The 17,871-nt window shown below is 33.7% G+C and overlaps 1 long non-coding RNA gene across 1 annotated transcript; it reads left to right on the top strand.

Moving 5' to 3' along the window:
* The first annotated feature begins 13,143 nt into the window (after positions 1-13,143).
* Positions 13,144-15,908, top strand: LOC120263662. The gene is made up of 4 exons (XR_005537114.1): positions 13,144-13,163; positions 13,530-13,588; positions 13,698-13,758; positions 15,659-15,908. It is a non-coding gene; the product is annotated as an uncharacterized LOC120263662 (long non-coding RNA).
* The last annotated feature ends 1,963 nt before the right edge of the window (positions 15,909-17,871 follow it).

Genomic DNA, 17,871 nt, shown 5'->3' with positions numbered 1-17,871 from the left:
TGTTGTAGTGAGTTCTTGTTCAATTCAAGGACCAAGACACGAGAGGAGTTCATAAACGTGGAGATGTGTGCCAACTTCCAAGAAGATTCAAGTCAATTCACTAGTTGGAAGGGCACAAAGGCAGCCACATCTTCATGTTCCTTATCTTTATGAAGATTGCAAGACCTCTCAAAGATACGTAGCAAAATTACTGTTCACGTGCCCGTATGGAAATTCCACGCGCCCACGTGAAAATTCCTGCAGCCCACGCGGGCGCATGAGGGCACGTGACAGGCGCGATCTAAGGCCTATAAATAGCCGTTTTACCCTATTCTTTCTCATCTTTTGTGCGGCTCTTGAGGGGTGAGACGGCTAGGATTTGGAGAGGAGGTCTTTGCAGCTTTGGAGGCGCTTCATCACCAACTTTGATCGATTCCTCCTCTGTCATAGCATCAAGGAAGCCACCGGTGAACCTAGCTTCGGAGTGGGTCCTCCAAGACGTCGAAGCTCTCCATCAAGGCCATCAGTTCATATATAAGGGGGTTTATTTCTATGGTTTTAATGTACTTTCATTCATTGATGGTGTGTTTTGTATGCTGCTCCATGGAGAGCTAAAACCCTAGAGGGTATTTGGGCTTGTGAACCCTAGGATTCTCATCTTTTGTGGATTTGCTTAGTGTTTCTATTTAATCCGAGTTTGATTAAGTTTTAATCTTGATTGTCTAATGCTTGCTTGCCTTATTGATCTTTTGGTTATTTGGTTTGCATGATTTGTTACCTTGGTGAGAGAGAGGTCTCCATTAGGGTTAGAACCTCAAGATTGAAAAGGGTTGAGAGGCGAGTCATGAGATAGTGAGCATCTCCTTTCCCGTCCGATTGGTGTATTCTATCTCTGTTCCCTAAGCACTATGCAACCATATTTGGTGTGAGGCGTGAGATTGAGATATTTCTTCGCCGGAACCTCATAGGGGGTTAGGATCCTTCGCCGGGAATTAGGGTTGGATCAATCTTTAGGAATCGAATACACCTCTTGGAATCCCTAGAGTGCTTTACGGTCATATGTGGTGTGAGGTGTTGAGATTGAGTGATTTCTCCACCGGGACCTCGTAGGGGACTAGTATCGGTGATCGGGAGGCCGGATCCGATTATATTTGGATTTCCACAACTTAACTTACTCTTCATAGAAACACTTTGCTTATCTGGTACCTAATACCTGAATCCTAGGGGAAGCATTGCCCGAATACCCCACTTTTACTGATTGAGATCTCCATCCATTTCACCCTTGCATATTTGTCTCCGGTATTCATTTCTTCGCACATTAGATCACCACACCTTTCCATTTATCATTAGGCTAGAAAGCAGAGAAGAAGTTAGTACTAGTAGCCCTATTCCCTGTGGATTCGACTACCCACTCACCGGGGTAATTATTACTTCGACACCCCTGCACTTGCAGTTTACACGCATATTTGGACGCGTGTCAAGTACATAGCTGCTATAATGATACCTTAAGAGAGTGCTTGGCTTATACAATTATTGTATAACCTACACCAATCAATTAATTATGCAATGCCCTTTTACTGTGACAATCATTTGGTGATATTATTGGGCATAAAATCTAGTTTTTCATGTAAAAGTTAAACATGTAGAAGTGTAATATTACTTTATTAGAGAAATATCTTTATAAGAAGAAATCCAGTTCAAGCATATTAAGATAGAAGACCAAGTTACAAATTTATTCACAAAAGGCTTAAGTATTGGTAAGTTTAAAAAGTTTTGTTATCATTTAAGCATGGTTGAAAGAATAAGAGCTAATGTCGAGTGGGAGTATAAAAACCACAACACTGATATGCAGTAGCGAAGCTAGGAGAGGAGGTCAATTTAAACATTTTAAATATAAATATATGCATAACACATATATTAAGTAGGAAAATTTTCAACTTTTTTGGTGGGGAGAGGGACCAAAAGTCTACTATAGCTATAGTCCGCCTATGCTACTATGTGATATATGTGATGGATCTTATTTGACCAAGTCTAAAGTTAGTAGTTTGATAGTTACTAAGGCTTTCTATTAACTAGTGATAGTAAGGCTTGTTGATGGTTCATAAGTCTTCCTATTTCCTTGGAGTTTGTTGTTGATTTATTGAGTGAGCAAGGAAGAATGTGTCTTTGTCCATTGGTGATGTGCTTATAAAAGGCTCATTAATTGCACTAAACGAATCATCTCAAGCCTTAATTATTGAGTAAGCTACTATCTTAATTATATTACATCTTCTCTTTCTCCTTTTATTTAATCTAATGCTACTTTGCTTCCCTTTCATATTCTACATGTATTTGTATTTGTTTTGTTTTTGTTGTGCTTTTTTTTTTTGGGTGTTTTCTTGAATCATATATGTTAATTAATGATAGGGACACAAATGTATGTGCCGATTGCGTAATACAGTGTGTGTAAGTTCAGAGTGTCAGTCCACAAGAAAGAAAGTGAGTACTAGTACTGACTCTAGATCCGATAAATAGCCTAAATAGTGAAATGATTTGTGTGTAAACAAGAGAAAATAAAAACAAAAAAAGGGAAATAACATGAAAGAAATCAAAGAAAAAAGTGATGTCCGGGTGTAGCATTCCTCCAGAATTATGAAGCATAGAACAATGGTTGTCTAAACATGTAATCCTATTTGACCTGAAAGGTTTTCAAAAATATACAAATCCCTGATTTCTCCGGCGAAGTGCAACTGAAAAGGTGCATAGCTGATACAGGCATCAACGAAATCGCATTAACACTCTATGAAACCTTATTGTAGCTTAATGATAATCTCTTAAGTAGATAAACTCCTCTTGAAGAGAAATTATCTCTAATCTGAATACAGTGCAGAAATGCAATTCCTCCTAAAATCCGCTCCACATGACTGCAAAGAGCTCATAAATTATCATCAATCCACTCGGAAGGATTATGGGGGACAAAGTCTCCTAGATACCTTAACCAGAGGTGTACCCACTATTCTCTCAAATTGCTGCAAGTCTATGCTAGGTGGGAATTTTTTTCTCATTATGTAGTAATACATGGTATGATGGCTAGGGTTTTCTCCTCGTTAGCAATTAAGCATTCATTCACACAGTTAGACTCAAATAGATATGATTGCAAATAAGGAATCAATTAAAGCATCAAAGATCTAACAAGCAAAGTCAAAAGAGTAAACCTTAAAGTTTAACTATGCCCAAACATCTACAAATTAGCACTCTATTAATGGAGGGCAAGCATTCAAAATACAAAGAATAGAGGAAAACATAAGATCTATGAAAACCCCTTTTCAATCCTAGGATGAAGAATCGCGGAAGAAGCTTCCACGCACGTTGTCAAGATGAACTCAATGGCTACAATGTTTAATCCCCTTGGATGTAGGACCAAATTCCTCTCCAAATAGCTTGTGAAGTGCCGGAGATTCGGCCCTTTTCTTCCTCAACCTTGCCTCCAAGAATCACCCCCAAAAGAATAGAAAGATGGAATAGAGAATATTGTCGCGAGCCTTACGGGATGACTTACGGTCGTAAACCCTGTCTATAAGGTCTTCTGCTTGTGTTGCTATCTAGCTTACGGTCGTAATCGCTGGACCTTAAGCTTTACTGTTCTGCTTCTTGCGACCACCCTTATGGGCATATGCTGTGGTCGTAAGCTCCTATAAATGGTCCTTACGAGCATCCTTATAAGAGTAAGCCTTGCCATTAAGGTCCTCTGACTTTGCTCTGAATCCCCTTACGGGCATAAGCATGCTCTCAAGGTCTTCTAGAATTGGCTTACGGCCATAAATACGACCGAAAGCTGCTTGTAAGCCACCTAATTTGCCTCGTCCTTGTTCTAATAATGTCAAAAGAGCTCCAAACTCATCGTTTTGGGTCTAGAATGCTTCTTTTGACTCTCACTCGTCTTTAAGCACTACCTAAGCCTATTTAATACAAAACACACTATATTTAGCATCGAATTTCACAATATGATTCTAATATATGCCAATTGAGTGTGTAGATTGATATGAAATATATGAACATCATATACTCATCAATTAACCCAACCACTTCTATATTATGGTGAGACATATTTTTTGTGAAATGAATGTGGTCGGGTGTTCAAATTCTGCTTCACGGATTAATAATGACTTGCCCACTTTGTAATTTTTTATACAAGCCACCAGTACTCCAATAGCATTGTCACAAGGCAGTGACGTGTAAGGCGCAAGGTTAAACCCCTATGTAAAGTATTATACCAATACTGTAGTGATACTGTATCAGTACTATTTATCAATATTCACAAACCTAGGTATTGTTCCCAGTACTATTTGAATGGGTCTGGTGGGCCCATTATGGGATGTGTTCTATCTCTCTCCTCTAGAGTTGCATGACAAAGGACAAGGGGGATTTATTAGCTCGGTTTTATTTTTAACAATCTTCTAGGTGTGCATGTGGCAAGATTTTCATCGCCCATGTGATTTTTGACTGGATTAATAAATTCCTATATGGTTGATAAGCCATTGTAACTTATAAACTACCATACATATATGTCCCTTGACAAACCTTAATGAGGCAGTGCTTGTTGTCTTTGTAAAAAAATAAAATGAATGAAGATGAGATATGCATATGGTATGATGTAACGTAATAACTTTCCCTACAAAGTAAGAGGGGTGAATCCTTTTCAATCATTTGGTTCTTAAAATACTTGAGACATATATATTTCGTTTGCTTCTTGTAGTCCACAATTGTTTGTTTAATTCCCACAAAAAATTATTCTATATTTTTGTATTTGTACTAAATCAATTTTTTTAAAATATACGAGATATATAAATAGATATTAAGTAGAAGCATTCAAATCAGAATACCAATTTCTTAGTTTAACAATATTGTTTCTTGTCTCTTTTATCATGTCTTGCATAACATATATTTTAATTTTTATGAAATTTTTATTATTTTATTGTAGATATAATGGTGCAAACCTTTTTCTTATGTTCATAAATTGCATGTTTTGGTAATTTGGTTAACTTGGTAAAATTTAGGTAAACCAAAAATGATGCCTTTTGATATTTAAAAAGTTAATGCAATTCAATGTAATTCACCAATGTTTTGGATTTTGTTTGCAAACTTCATATATTCTTTTGAAAACTGGTTTGTTGAACTTAATATATCCTTTTTTTCTTAAGATTTATATTGTTGTAATGTTAAGTTATAGGATTTACTGTAGTAATGATACATTTTTATCCTAATGTTGAAGGCTCATCTTTTATTAATAATGTTGTTCTTTCCCCTATGTTAGAGAAAAAAAAAACATGGAATAAATGATTTAGCTTGTTTTCACAGTCAAAGAAAAATCTCAAGCTTGTATACGTGAGTTGGATTTCAAGATTTTTTATAATCTAAACTAGTTGGTGTTGGTTCATTTTCAATTTATTTAAAATTCTAATTGAAAATCACAAGTAATAGATATGATGTAGATAATAAAACTACTTTGAAAACAAAAATCATGTGATATCAAAGTTCTTTTTGCTATCCATATATAAGACTAGTGTGGATAATAAAACTACTTGGAGTGTTTTGAATGGTGAGCTTTGTTTTCTTGTTTTTGGAGGGTTTTTTTTTTTGTATAAACCCTTGTAAAATCTTAATACTATATTTGGTCCTTAATTTTTTCACATCCAAATCATTGATGAAAATGTATTTTACTTAAGCCATAAAAGAAAGTGAGATTTTTTTGAATGCTAAAAACCCCAAAAAGACTTTTAAAATTTTTAGAATTTAATTTTTAAAGGAGTCATTGTTTTAGTAAAATGATTGCATACTAGAGTAATGCCAATTTTAATGTGTGTGCTTTATCGGTCTGTAAATCAAGATTAAATATTTGAATTTATTTAATGTGTGTGCTTTATATATATATATATATATATATATATCTGTAATTGATGAATTTATTTTCTTAAAGCATTTGAAGAAGCTTTGCAAAATAAAAAAGGAGTAGGCTCAGTAATCACCTTCAATCAAAGCTGCCCATGTATATCCCTATGCTCTCCTCTTTAATTTAAATTTATGTAGATGTTGTTATATTCAAAATTGAGGGTCAACTTTGTTGTATTATATGAATTATTGATTAGATAGATGTGGACTGTGTGCCCTAGTCCCTTTTTAAAAAAAAATTCATAGTACTTTGGACTACATTACTTTTATATTTTATTATATATCATGTTAAGTATTAATAAATATTATTATGTTATAGTCATTTTATTAATTGTTATGTTGAGTAAAAATAGTAAGTTGTTAGAGTGGACCTTGACATAAGCTAATCATTGTTCAACTTGTTTGGCTAACTATTTATTTCTCTAAATTTTATTTAGTCTCTTTCTATTGGAGTATTGATCACATTCATTAGATTGGTTCAAGAAAAGCCTTTTTCATCACTCAAATATTCGAGCATTTTTAGTAGGTGTATAAATATTGTATTATATACTTTCATACGTTTTTGTGTTTCAAAAATATTTTTGTACATGCTTTGATTTCATCATCCTTTTAAGGCCTTAATTTTATTTTATGTTTTTATAGGTCTATTTTGGTTATAATTGCTGAAATGGAGGAAATTTTAGAAGAAGATCATGCAATGCTCTTGGCTGCGTATGCAGTTACTCTACATTTCAACAAGTTTCTTTCTATAATTGGTTCAATTTTGGAGTTCTATGTCTGAAGTTGAAAAATAGAAAGCAAAAAAGAAGAATGAATTATAGTTATGAGAGGCATCTCATTAGGCAAGTCAATTTTAGAAAGATGGTGTTTGATTCGGATTTGACTTGTATGGAGAACATTAGGATTAATAGGACAGCCTTTTATAAATTATGTGGTATGCTTCAAAGTATTGGTAGGCTTGTCCCAACAAAAAATATCAATATTGAGGAAATGGTTGCTTTGTTCCTCTATATCCTTTCTCATCATGCTAAGAGTAGGATTGTAAAAAAGGGATTTGTAAGGAGCAGGGAGACAATAAGTAAGCAATTTGATCTTGTCTTACTCTTTGCATTGAGGTTGAATACAAAATTATTTAAAAAATTAGATCCCATGCCTCAAGACTCCACATACCTCCGATGGAAATAATTTAAGGTAATAATAGTTTTATTCAATCAAACATTTGTTAATATAATATTTCCAAATTTAAACTAATCAATAAACTAATTATTGTGTTTCACTCAAAATTTCAGAATTGTTTAGGTGCTTTAAATGGGACTTATATAAAGGTCAATGTCCCTGAAGTTGACAAGCCTAGATACAGGACAAGGAAAGGAGAAATTGCTACTAATGTTCTAGGCGTGTGTTCATAAGATTTGCAATTCATATACATATTGCTTGGGTGGGAAGGTTCTATAGCAAATTCTAGGGTACTACGAAGTGCACGGCCAAATGATTTAAAAGTTCCTCAAGGTAATAATCGCTTATATTCTCAAACTAGCAAAACAATAGTTTAACATTTATCATTTAAATTTAATAATCTAAAAGAACTTTTTAACTTCAAGTTTTTACTATCTTTGGAATGCGGGTTATACAAATGGGGAGGGATTCTTAGGTCCATATAGAGGCCAACATTACCATTTAAATGAATGGAGACAAAAACAATTATCCACAATCAAAAGAAGAATTGTTCAACTACATACAATCAAGTACACAGAATATTATTGAAAGGTGTTTTGTACTGTTGAAAATGAGATGAGAAATACTTTCAAATAGGTCTTGGTACCCAGTTAACACACATTGTCGGATTATAAGTGCATGTGTACTACTACATAATCATATCAGGAGGGAGATGACTCTTGATCCACTAGAGGCTGAATTGGATGAGTCATATGTAGATTTCGAACCTTTCTGAAATGCACAAAGCATTCAGTACATTGAGATTTCCAATGCTTGGATAGCTTTTAGAGCCAACTTGGCTCAAGAAATATGGAATGTGTGGCAAACTTCTTGGAATCAAGCTTGAATTAAGGTTTTTTTTTTTTGTTATCTTTAAGGGCAGCTATTACCATATGTTTAATGACTTTTGGGTGGTCTATGTAATTTTGGAAAAATGCTTTATATAATTGAGAGTTGTCTCAATCTATGCAATTTTTCTTTTTTATCTTTGTAAATACTTTGTTTATCCATTATTTATAAAATTGTTTATTTTGTTATCTATGTTTATCCATTATTTATGAAAGTGTTTATTATGTTATTTATGAAATGTAGTTTTTCTTAAATTACTAGCTTTGGTGGTGACAATGTTTGATTGTACAGATGGAGAATTTAACAAGTCAAGCAAGTGTAAAGATGAACAAGAGGAACAACCATCAGTGGACTCCAGCGGAGGACAAAATTTTGATTGAATGTTGCTTGGAGCTTGTGAACCAAGATTGGAGAGTAGACAATGGCTTCAAGACAGGATATTTAAGTCAACTACAAAAATGGATGGAGATCCCCAACTGCAAAATCATGGGTGATTCTCATATTAAATCTAGGATGAGGACACTTAATGCACAGTTTAGAGAACTAAAGGAGATGAGGAGTCAATCTGGCTTTTGATGGGACAAAGCTAACAAATAAGTAACCTGTGAGGATGATGTATAGTATTCTTGGTTGTTGGTAAATATGAAATACATCTCTAGTAGATATTTTATAATTCTGTTTTTATGCGCAATGTTACTAATAACTACTTATAATGCAGAGTCACAAAGAGACTACTGGACTTAGAAACAAGCAATTCCCTTACTTTGATAAGCTAGAAATCATTTTTGGGAAGGATCAAGCAATTGGAGATGGAACATAATTTGCAAGTGAATCTGTAGAAGCTTTAGAAAGGGAGAACTCAACACTGGGGCAGCCAAAGAAGCTTCTCAAGCTTATAAAGCAATGAAGAACATGGTCGAGGATGACTACTTTGGTGTGGATATTGAGTGTGTCTTTATCTCTAAAAATGCTTGCGATGACTCCTCGAATGCTTCATGCAAAAGAAGTAAGGCTCAAGAGAAAATGCAAGGTGATTCAAGTGTTCCTTAAAAAAAAAAAAAAAGAAGAAAAAGGGATCAACTAATTAAGGATCCAACTGATGACTCCTTCTCCAAACACATGGAAAGATTTTACGATATTTGTGATGTAGCAAGGCAAAAGATAAGTAAAGTGGCAACCTATTTCCAACACTTGAATGCAAATGCAGAAAAGAAGACACTTCTCTATAAGAGCATCACAAAACTCAATGGTTTAACTAAGGAAGAGACAGTTCAAGCAATTGCAAAATTTCACCAGAAGAGTGTATTAGATGGTGTCTTCTAGATGTTCTGTTTAATTTTTTTTTCTTTTGGTTTGTGATATGACCATATTTAATGTTTTGGATAATTAAAAACAATACGTCTAGACTTTGTCTTATTTTTTTAATTTGGATTATGATTTTATGGCAATACTTTGAACTATTTATGGTGTGATTGTTCATATGGAATGCATCATGAATGTTTGTTGGATAATATCAATCATGACAATGGATGTAAAAATTAAAACAAATAAAATTTTATGATGGACAAAAATTTATGAACATATGGTGGTTTAAAGCCATATTTTTTTTAGTGTACTAAAAAGCATAAAACCCCAATTTGAATTTTTTTTTTTTTAATTTATAAAGAATAGGTTAATTATCATTTGAACTAAGTTAGTAAAATTATTAGAGTTGAATAAAACCCAATTTTAATAACTACAACAATTAAGGGCAAAAATGATAATAAACTTAACTTTACATTGAAATCACATTCATACCAAACATGGAATTAAGTTTGCATGCTAAGTAATTATAATTTTGATTGAGATAACCAAAAGTTTGTAATGTTATTTTATAGGAAAAGTAATTGAATGCAAAATCTTTCTATGCAAAGACTTTACATGCAATTACTTTCTTTGCAAAGTTCCAAATGAGCCCTAAGAGTTAGGTGATGACTATTGAAATAGTTATAGATAAATATTTCACGCTATTCAAGATATACAATATTGGTCACAATTAATTGGATTATCAATGTTACCTCTTTCAGTAAGATCATTTGGTAGACCTAAAAGTCATATTTGTAATAATATAGATAGAAAAAAAAATTAATAAAGTCGAAACAAGAGTTATAAATGCAAATAACATTGTCAGTCACCATAGTAGGAGAATGGGTAAGCAAGAAGATCTAGATATATATCATCACCATTATGGTAATTTGAGAATTAGTTTTATTGGATTATTACTTGCTTTTTATATAGATTTTTCCAATCAAATATAATTTTATTCGTATATGAAATAATTATAGGAGAGGGAGATAATCTTAAAAATAATAATAATCTATTTTAAATTCAGATAAATAAAAATAAATATTAAATAAATAAAACAAACTATCTTTATCTAGGAAGATGGTTAGAAAATATGGGATTAAATTTTAAAAAAATAATAAATCCGAATAAAAAATTAAGATAAAAGATAAATTCTGAAAGAATCTCCTAATATCCATCGGATTTTTAAAAAAAAAATGATGATCCGAGAAAAATCTATCGGGTTTTAAATAAAAAAAAGATGTCAGATTTTAAATATATATATATATATATATATGCGAGAATTAAAATAATCGGATTTATTATAAAAAATAATAAATAAATAAATCCGAGAATTATAAAAAATATACATAAATAAATCCAAGAAATATTTAAAAATAATAATAAATCCGAAAGAAAGTTAAATCTATGACTTATTTAAAAGAGAGAGTTTTTTTATTTCCCGGTGGTTATGATTTGGGAAAAAAAAACTAAAAAAAAAAAGGGACGTGAGATGGGGAGAACGAATATGGAGGATTTTGAATTAAACAAGGAGAAGAGAGACGAAAGGGGGAGAAAAGAAGATCGGCTTGGAGAAAAATCATCTCTATTGGGATTTAAGGTACGGCGTCCTCCTCCATATGAGAAATATATAAGCTTGTGTAAATTATTGCAAGGAAAAAGTGGAATAAATAATGATTCTTAAACAAGCTTTACCCCTTGATACATTAATAGACTTGCCCCACATACACTACAAGAAAGTTATTGTTTAAAAACAGAATATTACAAACTAATTTATTTTCGTTTCTACTGCAATACCGATTAGAACGACATGACAATCGTTTTAAATATAATCTACAAACAACGAACTGCTACAAACGACTCAAATGTAAAATATCATTTATTTAAATATTAGAAAATATCCGTTTTAACTCGCTTTTTAATAGAAGAGGACTGAAAACGAATTAAAAATTAATATTTTTAATTAAATATTATTAAATATTAGAAAATATCTGAGTTTTAATCCGTTTCAACGTAAACGATTTAGAAACGGACTTAAAAAAATTAATATTTTATTTAAATATTACTTAAATATTAGAAAATATCCGTTTTCAAATCCGTTTCGAAATAGAAAGGGATTTAGAAACGGTTCTAAATATTAATATTTTATTTAAATATTTTTAAAATAATTAAAAATATCCGTTTCTAATCCGTTTCTAATAGAAAGGATTAGAAACGAACTTAAAAATTAATATTTTATTTAAATATTACTTAAATATTAGAAAAATATCCGATTCTAATCCGTTCCGAAATAGAAAGTGAATTAGAAAGCTGTTCTAAATATTAATATTTTTATTTAAATATTATTAAATATTAGAAAATATCCGTTTTCAATAGAAAGTGTAATGTAAAGCGGATATAAAAATTAATATTGTATTTAAAAAAATTATTACAGCATCTGTTTCAATCCGTTTCAATAGCAGTGATTAGAAAGCAAACTTAAAAAAATTAATATTTTATCTAAATATTATTAAACATTTAGAAAATATACGCTTTAATCCGTTTTCAAATTGTTCTAAATATTAATATTTTTATTTAAATATTATTAAATATTAGAAAATATCCGTTTTTAAAACGTTTCTAATAAATTCCAAATATTAAGTTTGGGAATTGTTTCCATGTTTGACTTTTAACATCACAAAAATCAAGTACATGTCCATTGTTAAAACTGTATATATTAGCTGATATAAATTTTAGATAAATGCTAAAAAATATAGTTATTATTCATTACCATAAAATTTACATAAGAGCAAGGAAATATCCTTCAGCCATACTCAAACATTACCACAAAAATCATTTTTATTTATTTTTTAATTATAAAAAAGGACATTCTAGAAGAAGCGCCCTCTTTCGTTCTCTTTCTCATTGTACCAAGAGTTGGGGGAAACCAAGAGAGGGGTGAGGAGAGAGCGGCGAGGGTGGCGGCAAGCTGAAGATCCCCTTCCCTTCTGAGTCCTCCCAAACGCTCTTCCAGATCGCCTCATCTCCTCCTCCGGTGTGCTCTCTCTCTTCACCGCCTTTATCCCCTTCTCTGTCTCCTCTGTTACCCTTCTTCTCTTCGTCCTGGTGACCACCGATGTCATTTGCATCGCTGCCAGATCGCCTTGCAACCGCGCATCTGTAAGGCAGCGCGATCGTATGCCTTCGCCGCCTCAACGGCGGTGTCAAAGGTACCAAGCCAGACATGAGATCCCTTCCGATTTGGATCTCTGATCTCCGCCGCATACTTCCCCCACGGCCGTTTCCTCACTCCACGGTACCTCCTCATATCCCGTGCTGGCTCCGGTGCCGGTGCCGGTGCCGGTTCCGGTGAATCATGCCACTCAAACACGGGCGGTGGCGGGTGCTAGATGGATAGCGCGGCGGGTCGGCGTTCTGGGTCGAATCTGAAACTAATAATGAGCGCAACTAAGTTTGGGATCCGATAACAGTAAGGATCCGCTGCTAAGTCGGTGAAGAAGTCTGGTACCGCGTTGGAATCACCGAGAAGATGCTCTCTTATGAGGACGAGCACGAAGAAATCCGCTGCTAGGTTTGATTACGAGCTAGTTTTTTCTCTATGGTTTGGGACCTCTCCGGCGCCAACCTCCATCCAATCCTATCTGAATTCGCTCCATTTCGATTCTATTGATATTCTCTCTTGTTGTTCCTAGGATTTTCCCCCTTTTTTCTTTGGTGTGTGTTGGGATTCTAGGGTTTGGGATTTGATGCACTTGTTTGCAGGTGTGGGGGTTTGTGGAAGCTGTAGGAGCTGATTTGGAATTTTTGGGGGTGATTTCGTTTCTAGGTTTTTGGAACAAACAAATGAGGTTTGTAGAAAAATCAATTTAAATAAAGTTTTTTTGAGGCTATTGCTATTCCATTGTTGTTAGGAAACCATCCAAAGTTGCACAAAAGTACAGGACTAGCCATGAAAGTAAATCCCCAGCATGCATTATTTAGTTTGATTCAGTCTAGCTATCTTTTGTAGAGTTTGTTTCACAAACCATTGAGCTATTTTTTTATTTTTTTATTTTTCTGATATTTGATGGAGTTCTTTATTGTTGGTTTTATCATATTTTAGGTTTTTGAATTTGAATGAATTTGCTGCTTTATTTGGGTTGTGATTAGAATTATTTGCATGTCATGATCAATAGATTGATATTTCCAAAGCACTAAAAATGGCGCTTCTCCAGTTAATTGTTAGGTGAATGGACTGGTATCCTACATTTAGTTGGGACACCTCACATAGAGTGTAAGTGGCTGCACTTGTGGCTAAAAAGAGACTCCTCTAGTTCCTGAATAGTTTGAGTGATCTTTTTGAACCTCCATAACCTTCTGATGGTTTGTTTTTCCTCCTGCAGCATGAAGAAGACATTCATTTAGGTGAGCAAGTCAACTGATGAAGCTTATTGTCTTAATACGGTAAACAATCTCAAACTTTGCCTGCAAGATTGCAGTTTGTCTCTTCAACTCAAGATTTTTGATTCCGCATGTTCTCTACTATCAATACTTGTTCTAGAGTACTGCACAGGATTTTTCTGCTTCGACCAATGCCATGTCCTTGGACTTAGTTACTCTGTCGATAACCAATGCCACTGTTGTGCAAACATCAGATCATACTTTATTTATTTTATGTGTTACAATTTTGTTTGTTGTTTACCATTATTATTATACACATCAGAGCAATATTCTTTTATGGTTAGGACTTGGCTGTTGTTTGGAAGATAGCACTCTTTTATTAAGTTATTTTTTATACATTTGATAACATCATTAGATTACATCATCAAAACTTACTGGTTATGTAATTATAATCAATGTTTAGGGGCAACATGCCGTTTTTGACTTGTCTTTGATGTTAATTCAAAGTTAAACATGACGGTTTTGTTAGGTGAGATTGAAAGTACAAGCTAATGATTCTATGATTAGATTAACTAAACCTACTTGTCTTCTCCTTCTTTTATGTTTCATGTTTTTATCTTCTTTAATGTAATGATTGTTTGGAAAATCCCCAATGCTTAATGCAGGTATGTCTTTTGGTTTTTTAATCTTAAGATTAGGGTTTTTGCCAGATCTGATGATTGTTTTTCATGTCAAAATTTGATCTTTTTTGCAAGGGGCTTTGTGGGACTGGATTGAGTTGTTGTTGGACTGTGGGATGGGAAAAAGAAAATTAGGGTTTTGTGATTTGATTCTCGTAGATTTTTCTCATGTTGTGTTTGTGGAATTACTCCCTTTCTCCGATGAAATTTCATTGTTAGATGTATTGGAGATGACAACGAATGCCCTATACTCTCTATGATAACTGCAAACTATCTAGTCTTAGCATTCACTCTTATACAAGTTGCTTTTTCAATGTCTCAGTGTGTTATTTTTTTCCTTCCATGGCTCTTTTCGCTGCACTTTCATAAGACTTATGTGTTAAGCTTTTCTCCACTTTTTGTCCACTTAGTGTCATGAGATATATATATATATTATATGTTCTTTTTCTTTAGTGCTTCATCCTGGTTTAGGTTTCATGGTGAATCCATAGGCTGGACTAGAGATGCTTGGTTTTGTTATGCTGGTATTGAAATTTAATGTTGTTAAATTTTGTGTATTAAGGGAATTTTCTTTTTGGTTTACTCCCTTTCAGTTTGGTCATTTGTCTCATCTTTTTCTCCTGTGCTGTTATTTAGCAGTTCCATTTATTAATGAAGTTGGTTATTTTGCTCTTGTATACCTTGTAACTATTTCTGTATTATTTCGTTTGTTTTGTCTTGGATTGTCTAAGCTTTATTAGGGGCTTGTGGTTGGTATGATTTCATACTTCTATGTTTTCTCTTCAACAAAATTTTGGTTTTGGGTTTACAAAATATGAAATTTTGTTTTGTTATTGGAGTTCAAATTGAGATGGAATAATTTTTTTTTTCTTTTTCTTTTTGGGTGGCCATGGTTAGAGGTTTTAACTTTGGTGGGGAATTGGTATTCCTGTAGCACGTTACTCTCTGAAGAGTTTCCAAAGGACTAAATTGAGAGAATGGGTGGAAAATTCTCAAAAACACAGAGTTACTACAGCCCTTCATATGATTTCAATATGATTTATCTTTATATATATGTATATATAATCAACTTTTTCATCTATCAAAAAGGATAAAACCCTCTAATACCTCTAAACTTTTAGGTCAATGTTCATTTTAGCTTCTAGACGAAAAAAATATTTGTTTTAGCACTTAAACGATATAAATGTTTGCATAATCTATAAATGGCATGAAAAGTCGGGTTTATGGAATAGGGTCCCAAGCCTGTATCTTTTATCCACATTCATCTTCGAGTTTGTCCACAGGTTCATCATCTGAGGCACTACATGCTGAGGTTAGAGATTTGCATCAAACTCTTAGTCAAGTCCAAGATAGTGAGGAGAGGTTTCAACAGACACTTGGCCAAGTACAAGATAATAACAAGGAGCTTCAACAAAATTTGCTTGAAATGAAAGAGAGACCACACAGGACTCAACCATTTATTGGCAATCATAATGTTGACTTATAATTGTATTTGTCGTATACTTATTATTTTGTGTTGAACATATATACTTAAACATTTATTTTTTTGTATGAATTGATGAGTTTATCTTATTTATTAGCATTGTAGGTTAAAAAAATTATGTACTCGGGTTTTTTTAAAAAAATCGGGGATATAATTTTTTTATTTTATTTTATTGACTTAAATGTTAGAAATGGATTAGAAACGGATTTATTTGTTTGAATATTGTTTTTTAAATTTAAAAAAACTTATAGAAACGGATTAAAAAAACAAAAAGCTATTGTTTCTAATGGGAGAACAAAAAAATAAAACAGAAAAATATTCTGTTTGAAACTGCATTTTCTAATTTTTTTGTAACTATGGTTTCTAAATTCGAAACAAAATTACAACGGAATTTAGAAAGCGGATTAGCAACATACTTTTATTCCGCTTTTTAATTTTTTTCAAAAAGTTAGAAACATATTGCTTCCCAGTTACTAATCCGTTTCTAATTTAGAAACGGAGCATTTTTCCCTGTTCTATTTAAATTAGAAACAAGGGTATTTGAAACAAATAAATTCTGTTTCTAATTTATTTCTAAATTGAATTAGGAACGGATTAGAAACAAAAAATGCTGTTTCTAAACAATAACTTTCTTGTAGTGATATTCATCATGCTCATGTATGATATGCCCAATCTATTCCACATGACATACACGATGCTATGTTTGAAATATGATATGCAAGCTATTCTTAGAATTTTGTTCCTCTCTCACATGCAAACATGTTTCGTTATGCGTGTCATCCATGAAACTTTGAATGCATAAATTTTCAATGAATATGCCACCCTGCATATTTCTCCCTATGTTTATAAAACCCACCCAATTTTCTCTTCCCTGAATCATTATTTTTCTCCTAGGTTTCTCTAGTCCCAGTTCAAATATTTTTATATGGTCCCTTGTAGTATCTGTTGAAGATGTGATTGAAAACATTGTGCTGGCAAAAGGCATGGGATGCGGTGCTGGCAAGGATACCGATATGGGTGGCGCAGCTGAAGCATGATGGTGATCAGGATGGTATGAAGATGGTGATGTACAAGCATGGCGTTGTACTGAACCAAAGTGGAGAAGCCAGCATGGTTATACTGTTGGGTTCTCCTTTATTAAGCTAAAATTAGTTATGTTAGTTAAGTTTTTTTTTTGTGAGAAAGAGTACTTAATTTACTCAATCTCTTGTAGTTAGTGTCCATCCAATGAATGGAGTGCTAGTGAAATGGGATGGCCAATGGGTGTTAAGTTTGGGCATTAGCCAATGGATGTGTTTTGTTTTGTCTGGGTGTCTGTATAAGTTTATATATATAATGGGAGATAGTGGAGGAATGGTATTGGCGGAGAACCAATCTTTGACTTGTCTTCTTTTCCTTTCTCTGTGAGTGCAGAGTGTTTTGAGGAGCATTTTCACAAACACCTTGCTCTCTTTCAGGCATCTCATCAAACGACGGATTTCCTTCTTCGGTGTTCAGCGCTCCGGTCATCTACAAACTGGTATCAGAGATTGATGGCGACCAACGGCGCGACAGCTGCAACAGGTGCACCGATGACCCTCTCACAACCCTCGGTCCCGGTGTTCACAGGGCCAGAATATGGCTGGTGGAGTCTTCGAATGAAGACGGTCTTCAGATCCCTTGAGTTGTGGGATCTCGTGGAGAATGGAGTGACGGAGTCGAAGGATGAGGCCGTGGAGAGAGAGAACAAGAAGCGAGACTTTAGAACATTGAGCATAATCCAACAAGCTGTCGATGGTCCAAACTTGGACCGGATATCAGAAGCTAAGTCCGCTCATGATGCTTGGGAAACCCTGAGGAAGTAGTGTCAAGGGACTTCCAAGGTGATGGTGGTGAGGATTCAGGCTCTCCGGCAAGACGTCGAAACCCTCCAGATGAGAGACGATGAAGGAGTTCAAGAGTACGTCTTGCGGGTGATCACAATTACAAATCAGATAAAGGGTCTTGGTCACAAGCTTAAAGAACCAGAGGTGG

This window comes from Dioscorea cayenensis, chromosome 1 (assembly GCF_009730915.1).
Source record: "Dioscorea cayenensis subsp. rotundata cultivar TDr96_F1 chromosome 1, TDr96_F1_v2_PseudoChromosome.rev07_lg8_w22 25.fasta, whole genome shotgun sequence".
In the NCBI taxonomy this organism is placed as follows: domain Eukaryota; kingdom Viridiplantae; phylum Streptophyta; class Magnoliopsida; order Dioscoreales; family Dioscoreaceae; genus Dioscorea; species Dioscorea cayenensis.
This window is presented reverse-complemented; position numbering and strand designations above follow the sequence as displayed.